General features: G+C 49.7%; 1 long non-coding RNA gene across 1 annotated transcript in view; it reads right to left on the bottom strand.

Moving 5' to 3' along the window:
• Positions 1-12,771, bottom strand: part of LOC147584801 (uncharacterized) — a 349,116-nt gene that overhangs the window by 262,506 nt on the left and 73,839 nt on the right. The window contains exon 2 of the long non-coding RNA XR_015253535.1: positions 8,770-8,835. This is a non-coding gene — a long non-coding RNA (uncharacterized LOC147584801). The remainder of the gene's footprint in view (positions 1-8,769; positions 8,836-12,771) is intronic.

Genomic DNA, 12,771 nt, shown 5'->3' with positions numbered 1-12,771 from the left:
CCCCAGGTATACCATGCCCCACCACCCCACCCCCCAAGCCCCTGCAGCAAGCTCACTGCTCCCTTCACTGCGTTTCACGTAACACTCCGTACAGGTGCCATTTGTGCCCATAACACGTGGTGGTGTTTTCACTGCCTCCTCTAAAGAATAACCCCTTGAGGACAGGTATTATCTCTGCCATCTAATGAATATTCTACACCTATTTCATTTCATTTGCTCTACAGACATTAACTGAACCTATTTGATGCCGGGCTCTGGCACATGGGGTGAACAAGATCCATGAGGGCATCTCCCTTATGCCCCTCAGAGCAGGACAGACGTTCACCAAACACAAGTAAGAAAGATGGAGTCTACCGAGCGTATTAACCGGGGACGTACTGTGGGCTATGGGTCCGTGCAGGAAGGGGCCCAATCTAAAATAGGACTCACGGAAGCTCTCTCTAGAAAAGTCACATTTAAGCCAAGCCCCAAGAAATCATCCAAGTGAAAGGCTTGAGATTGGGTCCAATCTACCAAGCTTATCTCCTCTCCAAATAGCATTTTCTGCCATTTCTTTAAAGTCATTGGCTAGGAAGAGGGACAAGGATAGAGGTCTGTGGAAACTGGCTGGAGATTTTCCATCAATCAGTATTATGGAGGATATGCCTATGACCAGGGGTGATATTCCAAATATTTAACAACAGGTACAACACAGACATCAACCAGACAGAATGGATACTGACCACAGGCAACCAGGCTGCCTACCCCCACGCACGTAGGCTAAACGCCAGCCCCGGGCAGAAAAAGACAGCCTTCGGTGGATCTCTCTACCTGGAGGAAGGCACCGACAGCAGCTCTGGTCCACCCCCTTCAGCAGAAGGCTTTAATTCTGCCTATCGAGGACACCAGGCACGTAAGTGGGACTTCGTACAGCTTGTCTGGAAAATCTCTCCTAAATACACACACCGCAAACCTGGCTGTGTACCCGCCGTCTCCTACGAGGACTATCTCTTGAGTCAGCTAAAGTCTCTGGCTGCTGTTTTCACATACTCTTTCCTGTTTAATGCTCCTTTAATACCCAGAGTTAAGTTCAAAAGTGCCCACTGTCTGCCTTTCTTGCTTGGGGCTTTCTTTGCCCGCCTTGCAGTTGACTGAGGAATTCTAAACATGTGTCTGTGGCTCGGTGAGGCCACTGGTACATCAGGCCCCACGTTTGATTGGGGTCTATATCCTGAGAGGGATACCAGAGGGAAACTCCACCTCAGATGTCTACCAAGAAAAAAATGGGAAGGAAGAAGGTATTTGTACCACTGGTATTACTCCAGCCCCTTTCTTTGTTGGCTTTATAGCAACAAACCTACCTTGGACAGGCGAAACGTACACAGCAAGAAGTGATAAGAAAATCACCTCAAGTTTTCTGCAACTTTATAGAAGCAAATGTTTTTGGTTCATAGTAAAGCTCCCTTCTGAGGGGTAGAGGCTTCTGCATTTATCCCAGCGTGGAAAGAATGCCTTATGTAACTTTGTTTTTGTTCCTTTTCCATATATTCATTCAGGGAGTGTTTTTGGAGTGCCTTCTGCATACAGTACACTCTCTTCGTTTCAGAGAGCAAAATTGTCATCCCTAAACTTTGCAGGATCACAAACCAAACTATATTCCAGGAAAACAAGGAGCTATTTCCATCACCCTTTATAAATTTGGGGAATTCAACTATTTATCGCTTCATATTCCCAATGGCATTGCTTGGTGTTAATGACCCTGGTTTTGTTGCTAGAGGGGTTTTCATTTAGCTCTTGCAGGAGGTGTGGCCGACCTGAGATTACACGGAGTCCTTCCTAGCCCTCTCCTCCCAGACTGATCCCACAGCACCATAGTGCTTGGGGGCTGAGGCAGGTGAAACTGTTGCAGATTTGTGCCATCACCCTCCAAAGACCGGAAGGCCAACTCCCGCCCTTCCCTCCTTCTCAGAGCCCCTGGCCAGGCCAGCCTCCTGGCCAGGCTGTTGGTTTCCATGGTACCAGAGGAGGTTCTGGTTGCTTCCAGGCCTAGGCTATTTGGAGTGTGCTTAGGGTCATCTCCAGGAGGTGACTTTTTTGGTTTTTTTTTTTTTACCTTTTTTTTTTTCTTTTTAAAATATAATCTATTGTCAAGTTAGCTAACATACAATGCATATATACTGTGCTCTTGGCTGTGGGAATAAATTCCCGTGATTCACTGCTTACATACAACACCCAGTGCTCATCCCAACAAGTGCCCTCATCAATGCCCATCACCCGTTTTCCCTCTCTTCCCCACACCCCCCATCCACCCTCAGTTTGTTCTCTGTATTTAAGAGTCTCCTATGGTTTGTCTCTCTCTCTGTTTGAAACTATTTTTCCCCTTCCCTTCCCCCACGGTTCTTATTAAGTTTCTCAAATTCCACCCGTGAGTGAGAACATATGATATCCGTCTTTCTCTGACTGACTTATTTCACCTAACATAATACCTTCCAGTTCCATTCACGTTTTGCAAATGGCAAGATTTCATTCTTTCTCATTGCCAAGTAATATTCCAGTGTATATACAAACTACATCTTCTTTATCCATTCATCAGTTGATGGACATTTGGGCTCCAGGAGGTTACTTCTGAACATACACCTTAATGTCTCCCCAGTACTGCCCTTTGGCTCTATGATCTCAGGTGAGATCCTTGAATTTTTTTGAGCCTCAGTTTCCTCCTGTAAACATTGTGAAGAATAAAGGTTAGCCCAGGGGGCTGTTGTGAGGATTAGATGGGTTTGCCCCACGTGGACTCTACCCTCCGTCCACACTCCACTCCACCCCTAGGAGACGGGAGAGTGATGGGACGTCAGCGAAGGTATGGAGTAACAAATGTACTATCTGCCCAGTTCTCTGTACCAGGACATCTGGTCACATTATCCAGCAAACTCATCCCAAACACTATCATTCACTGCCCCAGCCAAACTGGACATACTGAGCACTTAGTCTCTGCCCAACTTGGCTTTGCCAAATAGGTGACTAATGCCACCAAAGTAGCTTGCGAGTTCTGCCAACTGGCTACTTGTCCCAACATCTCATGTAGAGCTTCAACATATACAGCAGGTAGGAGTAAATTGTTCTGATTTAAGGAGATATTGCTGGTGATACCATGCACCCCCCCATCTCCCCTCACCCCCCTCCACCTTCAGGACTTTCTGTGAAACTCTGAAAGCCATTTGAAAAGTCCCACCCCAGAGCACTGCACTGAGTGCCCTTCGGTGAGCTGTGACTTTCACTGCTCATAACACCCAGAATCTAAGCTCCCGAAGGCAGCCGAGAGATAATATATTCGACACTTTCCCAAACCTTCAGCAACAAGAACATTCAAGAGACATAGCTCACACCAGTTCCTTCTGTATAACACACAACTTCTTTTTTATTTTTTCCTGCTTCCTATCTGGATGAATGTAGGGGGCTCCAGCTGTTGCTGTCAATCAAATCGCCAGTATTTCCTTTCTGGGAATACATTTTTTCCTGAAGCAGCGTTTTAGCACCAGATTAGCACCTGATGCATTAGGGCTTTTTATCAACCTAGCAATGTTTGCCATCCAACGGGCTGAGCAACGCAGTTACCATCAGTTACCATCGCTCAGGTTATATTTGTTTGCTGCTCTCCTTCCATTGTCTCACCGTAACCTGCACTCGACTCACACGCAAAAAATGGCCCCTAAGCAAGAAAGTGAAGCAGCATTAACGGTCAGAAATCCTTAGTCACCGAGCTCATCTCTTTCTCTTCACTAGCGTCCGTCCCCTTCTGCACCCCTTTTTTCACCACAGACCCAATTCTTCAAAGAATTTCAGTTCCTGGGCACGTAGCAAGAGTTCAGTAAATATTTGATAATCTGCTTGAAAACCCTGGACATAAAAGGTGTGCAGAGGTTCTCATCACAGAATTTTAGACCCAGCAGGGAACTTGGAACTGACACAGAAGGAGCTCTTCGTTTTGTAGGTGGGGAAACCGAGGTAAAGAAAGGTGAAGGGATTCACCCATGTTCCTACCCAGCTGTTACTATTATTGAGTCCTCCTACTTTCAATCCAAATGGCATCGTGAGTATGAAAATGCTTCTTCTCTCACTCTGTTCAAGGTCCTCGTGTTCCAAGTTTCCAACTGACACACGATGCTGTTTTGCTATCACCTTGACTCTAGAAGTTTGGTTAAGGTTACCTTTTCCTTTCAAAGACAGAAGATTTAAAAAGCTGGAAAATTAAAAACTAGAATTCCTTTGTTTGCCCAAGACCGTTCATTCGAGATTTCGCAAACCTGGCTGTGTGTCAGAACGATCACCTGGCTGGGTTTCAGAATCATCGTTTCTCTACGAAATCAATCTCTGGGCTTGGCAAGACTTGGGACTCTGCCTGTTCGTTGCTCATTTGGGGTTTGTTTGTTTCTGTTCGCTCTCCCAGAGCTTCTGCTACACATCAGGTTTGGAGACTGTAGATCTAATCAGCGTCCACTCCTCAATCACACGCACACGCGGATGGCGGAGAGTGCGTACTTTATGACATCTGAGGAGGAGGATGCTACGGGTGCCCTCCGAGAATCACAGCTAACGTCACCCATCAAAACACGAGTCAAAAATAGCCCATGATAATAACAACGTCGACTATAAATCCCACTCGCTAGATCACTGAAGGTAAGGAAGTTCGCTGTGGTCCCGGGTGCCCTGTCCCCTGGTGAGCACCCCCCAGATGCTGCCCTTCCTGGCACACAAACAGCCGGGGCTGCTGGTGCTGGAGTCTTGGATGGCGGCAGCAGCAGCCGCGGAATCACGAGGCAAGTGTAATTTAAAACCTGCGTATTTAATTAGACAAATTCTTGTCAACATATAGTTCCAGCACTTTATCTCTCTTTTGGCTCCGATTCCCTCTTACCGCCCCCTTTCCAAGTAATTCCATGAGTTCTGGGAATGTCCAGAACTGCACATGCCCAGGACTAGCACCAATTTATCCTGAGTAATCTGTCAAGCGGCAGCTCATGCTTTTCCACTGGTGTAGGTTACCAAGCAACCTCCCTGTCACCCAGGATAATGACCTGACTCTAATTCCAGGGGACACAACACAACGTGGGATCCTGGGTGCAGGAACACCACCGGTGTGGGACCCATGCCAACCTGTGGGTGAAGCCCAGCTCTGCAGTTGCCCGGGTCAACTTTTAGCCTTTGTCTGTAAAATGGGAACGGGGGAACAGCTCCCCAGATGGCTAGGATTTGAGATAATGTACCTAAAGCACGAGGCAGCTTTTGTTTAGCATCAGCCTGAGAACAGGAATGAAATGGCAGCAGGGAGTGAGGTGTGGGAGGGTCACTGTCAAAGGAACAGAGAGCAGATGATTCTGCAGCCCTCCAGGCCCCCTGCTCTCCCAAGTCCCTCTGGAGAAGTGCAGAGATGGCTGGCCCTATGCTTTTGTTGCCACAGTGGGACTGGGGAATTTGATGGGTCATTTCTGCAAAGCCTTGAGCATCCAGGAAGCTTAAAGCTGGCCATGGGAACTGGCCGCAACAAGACCTGGTGTCAGCCCCAGGCTCGGCATCAACAGCTCTCTAAGGCCATGGCCTTCACAGTTGCCTCGGCACTTAGTTTATAAGCTCTGTCCATGACTCGGGGCCAATGCAGCTGGTCCTTTCTCAGCTCCAATGTGGCCACTTAACATGGGGTATTGCTCCCCCACTGAAAAGCACTGGTGGGGAGGGTGCAGAGGGAGAAGCCAGCCAATTGCATAAATTTGCTCTCAAATATTTCTGCCCAGGAAAGCCAAAAAGTCAAAAAGAGGTTCTGGCTCCTGGAGCACTCAAAGCTTTTGTATTTGAACAGGAGGAGAGGCTGATTTAGAGGATTTACGAATAAACTGGAAACCAGAGCAGGAACTCCTAAGACAAGATTTACTGACAGTTTTCTGTGACCAGAGGCCTACCAACCTCCATTAATGTCTTCAGGATCCTCTTGGAGAAGAAGGGGCGGGGGGTGGTGGGGGGTGGCGGGCAGGGTTTCTCTCTGTGAGCCTGGTGATCATGAGATCTGGCCCGGCAGTTTAGGAAACTAGTCCTGGCTACCAAAAGGCAGGGGCCCCTCATCCAGGAGGTGGAGACAATTTCTCGCAGCCGTAGGAACCAGGAAGGACACAAGGAAATAGAGTCCCCCCTGGAGGCCGAGCAGACAGGAGGGCACCCCCGCGGCCCGGAATGAAACACCTGGTGAGGCTCCTTGAGGACATTGTGCTCTTTTGCAAAAAGCTCTCCCCGGAAAGGATGCCTGGTTCACCTTTGTGAAAATGCGTGCTGTTAGAGCTACAAGGACTCAGATTCCAGGACCTGGACGTTTGTAAGGGTCCTTCACTCTTAATCCGTAGAGCAGTCAGGAGGAGGGAGGTTCCACAGAGCAGAAGCGGCACCAGAATGGCAGCGCTGATGGAGGTGTCCCGGTCACGCACGCTGGCTGACGGCACAGTCCCCTCACAGAGTCGGAGCCTGCCAGGACACACGGGCTGCTCAGACCAGACCCGTAAGCCCAGCAGCCAGGGGCTTGGTTGGGCTTTCATTCGGGACTGTGTGGATGGTGTCTGAATAAGGCAGGAAGATCCCGGGCTCAGAGTCCAGAAGCTGTCCTGGGGTTTGGCTCCAGCTCCCCTGACTGATTTGCACCCAATCCTAAGAAAGTCCCAGACCTCCCTCTACAGTCTCTGCCTCTGTTAACTCTTGATTCATTTTGTAGATACCACGAGAAGCTTTCTGAGCTCCCAGCGACCTAGTCCAAACTGTGACCTGGACCACTCATATCAGAGCCATTAAAAATTCAGATTCCTGGGCCTGGGCAAGACCAACTGAAACCGAATTTCTGAGGAACTAAGAAGTCTGCATTTTAACAAAATCTGAGGTGATCCTCACGCATGATCAGGACTGAGAGTCACTGATTTGGATGGTGAGTCCAAACTGCTGAATATGGTTCCCGGGCCTTTACGCTCTGCCTTTTGAGTACCATTCCCAGCATCCTCTCTGCTTCTACACCACTGGCTGACATTCAGGTCCACATACCAAGGCCAGGTAGTGGGCTAATTAAATGAATCCACTGAATCCCCAGAGCACCTCTGCAAGCAAGTTCTATTATCATCCCCAGCTTATAGAGGGGGAGACTGAGGCTTACAGAGGCTCAGTAATGTGACCAAGATCCCACAGCAAGTATGATGCTGAGGTCAGAGTCATATTTCTATCTGTGGGACTGTAGAGTGCTCGCTTTTAACCACCACCAGTTTACTACATTCTGCATTCCCTCGACGTGCCCAAGCGCCCGTGCCTGTGTGCTCCAGCTCAGGTTGGCCCTGGCCTCACATGCCTCCCAAGACTCTTCTCCTCTGCAAATACATAGAACTTGAATGTTTCCCAACCCCCCCCCCCAAGTTTCTGTGCGTTAGCTTCTCCCTCCTTCGTGCTCTGCCGTTCTTTTTTCATACCTCTACTTCACTGTCAGGACTGTACTATGATTATTTATGTTCCAGCCTCCTCTGAGACGCGGGACTTTTCAGGCACTTGCGCCGTTCTGAATGATACTGCGACGGGGGATACGCGTCATGGTACATTTGTCAAAACCCACAGCATGTACCACACCAAGAGGGAGCCCGAATGTAGACTGTGGACTTGGGTGATCAGGACGTGTCCATCTAGGTTCATCAGTTATAACAAATGCGCTACTCTGAGGAGGGGTATGGATGGAGGGGAAGCTGTGATAAGTGAGGTCAGGCGTACACAGAAACTGTACTTTCCACTCAGTTTTGCTGTGAACCTAAAACTGCTCTAAAAATAAAAGTCTACCTGTATTATTTTAAATTTCTAGGATGCCGTTATCCATCCCTGTAACCACACTGCCCGGCGTGAAGAAGAGGTTAAACAAAGGTACGCTGAAGGGAAGCCTGAATGGCGGGATAGCCCTTTCCCATGGGACTGAGAAAAACAAATCTGAGGAACTGCCTCAGCCGTGACAAGAGGCCAGGAAGAGACTACGAGAAGGTGGCAAGTAATGGGAATTTCGGAGGAAGTAGCGAAAGAAAGGAAGAGGGATCGGGCGCTGCGTCGCGGGTCCAGAGGACAAGCTGAAGAATGGGGGCTGTGAGGGGGCAGAAGGCCACGGTGCTGAAAGGAAGAGCCAGAATGAAGAAAACAAGAAGGAAGGGCAACGGGATAGAGGCAAACCCAAATGTCCCAAGGTGCTTTGCATGCAAATGCTTTTGAGCCCCAACCACTCCAGAAGGCAAGCAGGGCCATTAGAAGGTTAAAAGAAGACCCACGCAGTCAGTCTCTGAGGGCAAGAAGGCAGATCCTAAGAGCGTCAGGGGACCGTTCATTGTCCAAACGCAATGCAAGGGAAAATATCAGCAAGTGGAATTATGCTGCAAGAACCTCGACTATAATGTCACGGGGAATGAGTCCAAGAGACGTTTTAATGACAACTCCAATGCCAGGGATCAAAGAGTATGACATAAGCTTTAAGAGCAGGGCAATTAACGATGTGTTTTGGAAGGAAAATCTGGAAGAAAAAAACGCGTACTACCAGCTGTGGTAATGCCGTTGAGTAGACCAAGGAGGAAAATAAACACATATAGTTAGAAATAAAATCGCTGCAAAAGAGACCTTGCACTTATAAATGTTGGCTAAACGAGAGGTTAGAGAGATCACTCTATCGTTCTACCAAAGCATGCCCGCAACTGAGACCAGATTTGGCATTCGACGCCCTTGGGTTGAAAACCCAGGTCTTCTACTTACCACCTCTGTGAACGTGGGTGACTTTCTCAAGCCATTGAGAGACTGTTTGAGACTCCGCTTCTTTATCTGTGAAAAGAAGATAGTAGTACCTACTTTATGAGGGTTGTTGCTAGGATTAAAGGGCCTAAAGTATACCTAGTGCTTCAGAACAGTGGCTTTACAAAGATTCTATAAATGATGGCAGCGGTAGTGGGGTCACGGTTAGTACCATTCAGTTTCACGAAGATACCCTTTTCAGGTACCCATGCCCTGTTCCCCCAAGTAGATTTTACCCTCCAAAGGAGCCGTGCAAGTCTGTCAGATTAGCCCGACCGAAACAACGCCAGAATCTGGTCTCTTATTCTGAGGTGTCTGTGTGCAAGACATCGTGAAGAGCCCGATTAAGGTGCTCAAGCCAGGATTCCCATTCCATGGTCCCTTCCATTCCAGTGCCAGAAATGAGGCAGCGGACCTCCCTGTGGCCCAAGGCAGACTTGCAGGAGCGCCACGGGAGCATCACAACCAGTGGGCCCGGGGTTAGCGGAGGGCACAGTCATTCACGGCTAGCACCGTGGAAGGAGAGGCAATTTACCAGACAGTCCTGACAAAATGACTGAATGGATCCCAGAGACACTGAGCCCGGGTACATCCCTCATAAATCATAGTTGAAGGACAAGTGCAGATGACCATGGTTTGTACAAGTATCTCTGGTCTGGGACAAGGGGTCCAGAGGAAACAACCCGCTGCCCAGCCAGGGGAGAAGAGAAGGGCCGAGGCAATCAGATGTCGTCCAGGCAGATAGGAGTCAGGGTCTGTGGCAAGACTGAGCCAGAGGCATGAAGACAGACTCTGAAAGGCAGGCCGGATGCAGTGTTGGGGCCAAGGCTGACTTTTGTTAGGAGAGCGCCAAACCTGGAAACGAAGCCAGGAGAGAAGTAAACATGTGAAGAGAACAACTGCATTCTTTCAGAGTGAGAGAGAAGGATTGAGAAAGAAAGACAGACAGGAAGACAAATGGAAGGAGAGACTGACCAACCGAAAGAGAGGGACTAACGGGCAGACTGGTCGACGGAGACTGACAGAGACAGAACAGACTAGCCTGGCTGGCTTTCCCTTCCTGGGTCCCACGCGTGGTGGAGGCATGGCTGCGGAGTTGGGGAACGGCTCCCCGAGAAGGTGGGGCAGGGGCTGGGCATGCCGCAGCGGGGAGACCAGATGTCAGGAGAGGGGGGCCCCGAGAGTCAGAGCTTTCCTTCAAACTTCCCAACAGTTTCTTGAACATAATTATAGAAGCAACGCAGACTCCAGCCCGGCATCTTTGTTTTCCTTGTGCCATGCTGTTCTCAGGGCATCTGAGTCCTCAGCAAGGAACTGTCACATTCATTTCATTCTATAAGAAGACAGAAAGCTTTGATGGCATTCTGCTAAGAAAGCTGGAATCAGGATACAGATCTCCCAAATAGGATGAGTATTTTTTTAGGGTAGTTGTTCAGCAGAGGCAGGACAGTGGCTGATGTCACCACCCCAGTGTGAACAGCGCGTAAGCAGCCCTGCTCTCTGCTCCTGCCTTGGCCACAAACTAGCTGTGATCTTGGACAACTGACTTGACCTATCTGCAGATCTGTCTGTAAATTCACAAAACGAGGAGATTGAACTGGCTGTCTTTCAGGCTTGCTTGCGGTGCTGCTACCATTTTAGATTCTGTGGTCCCACAAACCCCTAGTTATTTATACATCAGGCTTTTTCGCAACACCTGAATAGTATTGCCAACTATGTCAATAATATTTTATTTATTATATTACTATGAAGTGAATAGGTTATTTATCTTGTCCCAGGACAACTTGTACTTGAATACAATTTCAACATGCATAGTAAATCTCTCCTCCTGTGAACTCCAAAAGCATTTAAATCTAGACACCTCTTGGTACTCACCACATTCTGCTTTAGGCTATGCTTATTCAGGAACATGCCTTATTGTCCATTACTAGATGTTAAGCTCCCCAAACGCTACCTGGAAACCCAGCTGCAAAGAGAAAGAACAGAGCTACCAAGGCCGCTTTCACCTTTGCAGGTCCAAGAGCATACGCGGCACGTTCAGTGCGTGTTTGTGGAGCAAACATCTATTTGGAAAGGATGCAAAACTTAAAAGGAATTCATCAAATGAGCCTAATGAAATCCCCTCCTTAGCTGCCCCCACCCCAACACAGCAGCGCGGCTAACCTAACACCTTTGCCTAGAACTAATAAACATTGACCAACTTGAACGCAATGGCCTCTAGCCTCAATGCTGCCGAAAAGTTTGGGAAGCCCACAGAATACGGACAAGAGATGTCGCTGCAGTGGGTCAGTGGGGAAAGAGGCGGTGGGACGCTTTGAATTCCCAGTCATTGAACGTGTTTGCAAGATGCCTGAAGTTACACAAAAGCTAACGTTATAGGGACCTGACGGAACCAGATAGCGTCAGGTTGGCTGCTGAAGCATGTTTTCAGCCGAGAAGGTGAAAATGAGAGGAAAAACATAGGGGGAAGGGACAGAGAACAAAACTGTCTAGGGTCTTCTTAAGGCAAAGGTCCCTCCAACCATAGTTTCTAACCATCCTGCAAGAAAGTTTAGATAGGGACCCAGTGGTTCTACTTCAACAAGATCTCCACCGTCCTTTTAACGTCCAGCAGGCTTCCTGACCCCGTGTCCTCTGCCTCTTGCCTAATTCCCAAGGAAAGCGCAGCCCTCCCCCGACTCACCAACCCGAGCTCTGGGTCCCTGTTAATAACCTGCTTCCAAACGGTGCCTCTGTGTCCTAACTACGACACCTCCCCTTCCCGCCTCCCCCACCTCTGCCCCACCTCCAGTCCTCACTCCCCTACCCAGCCTGGCCTGGGGACACTGGCCTCCCTTGTCACCCAGCAGGCCCCTGCACTTGCTGGGGTCAAAGGCCATCGGGGCACACTTCCTGTTTCTCCCCTTCCACCTCAGCAGCCCTCCGCCATGCTGTCTCACATTCCAGGCACCCTTTCCCTCCCTCTTTGCCTTCTTCTTGCATTACTAATGCCCATTCTAGAAACTTGCTCAGTCGGGACTGTACTAGCGAGTGACTGAGGGTGTCCTGCACCACCCAAGTGCCCGCAAGTCTCGATCGTGTTATAGCTCAATTTCTGTTTGTGTTAGCTTGCTTGCTCTTTTACTTCCGTGTTCATTCACATTTACCGAGTTCACATTCTGGAGGAGGGAGGGAGGTTTACTCGACTGAGGCTGGACGCGGCTGTAAGGATGGCCGGAGAGAGCCTTGAACCTGCCATTGCCGGACAGGATGCACTTAATCTCCAGCCTGCCGAGGGCACGGGGCTGAAGCGAGCCTCTTTTCCAGCAACTGCCCTCCAAGACAGGCCGCTCCACAGACTGCAAGGCTGCTCACTTCTGGCTGAAAAACTCCCGTGGCTGACTCTCTTGGAGGAGCAGGAAATGAGAAGCTGTTAACGAGTGGAACCGCTGCGAACTGTGCCAAGAATTCTATGCCACACGGTCGCAGCATGCTCAAACAGGCTGAAGAGGCCGGTCTCACCAAAGAGTTAAACCAAGGCCGCATCGCCAGGCCGTTAATGCCTCCTGCTTTCCGAGCTGACAGGAACAGGACGTTCTAAAATGGCTACACCCTTGAACCACAACTCATCAATCACAGCGCGGAACATCGAGCTTGGGGCTCCGACCGGCTCCTGCAAACTCCCTCTCTCGCCTCTCTGCCAGGCTCCTGCTTTGTTACCAGCCTCCTCACTTGCTCTCCGGAAGCCAGAACCACTCTCGGGTCTCGTGTCCCGCATACCCGTGTGCCCCCCCCCCCCCCCCCATTGGCCCGTGAGGCCCAGAGCGCCCACGAGCTCACGGACGCCAGCGTGATCGCCCGGGTTGGCCACTGCTTATTCATCAGTCCTGCTAAGTGGCACGTGTTCGGGCTGCCACACAGGTCGCCTCAAAAACATCTGGCCGGCTGTGTACCTCCCCAGCGGCGTAGCAGTGGGCCCCTCTCTGC

The sequence above is a fragment of the Puma concolor genome, chromosome A1, assembly GCF_028749965.1.
Source record: "Puma concolor isolate L17-30 chromosome A1, mPumCon1.1.hap2, whole genome shotgun sequence".
Taxonomy (NCBI): domain Eukaryota; kingdom Metazoa; phylum Chordata; class Mammalia; order Carnivora; family Felidae; genus Puma; species Puma concolor.
Note: the sequence above shows the minus strand (reverse complement) of the source record. Positions and strands in the feature narration are given on the sequence as shown.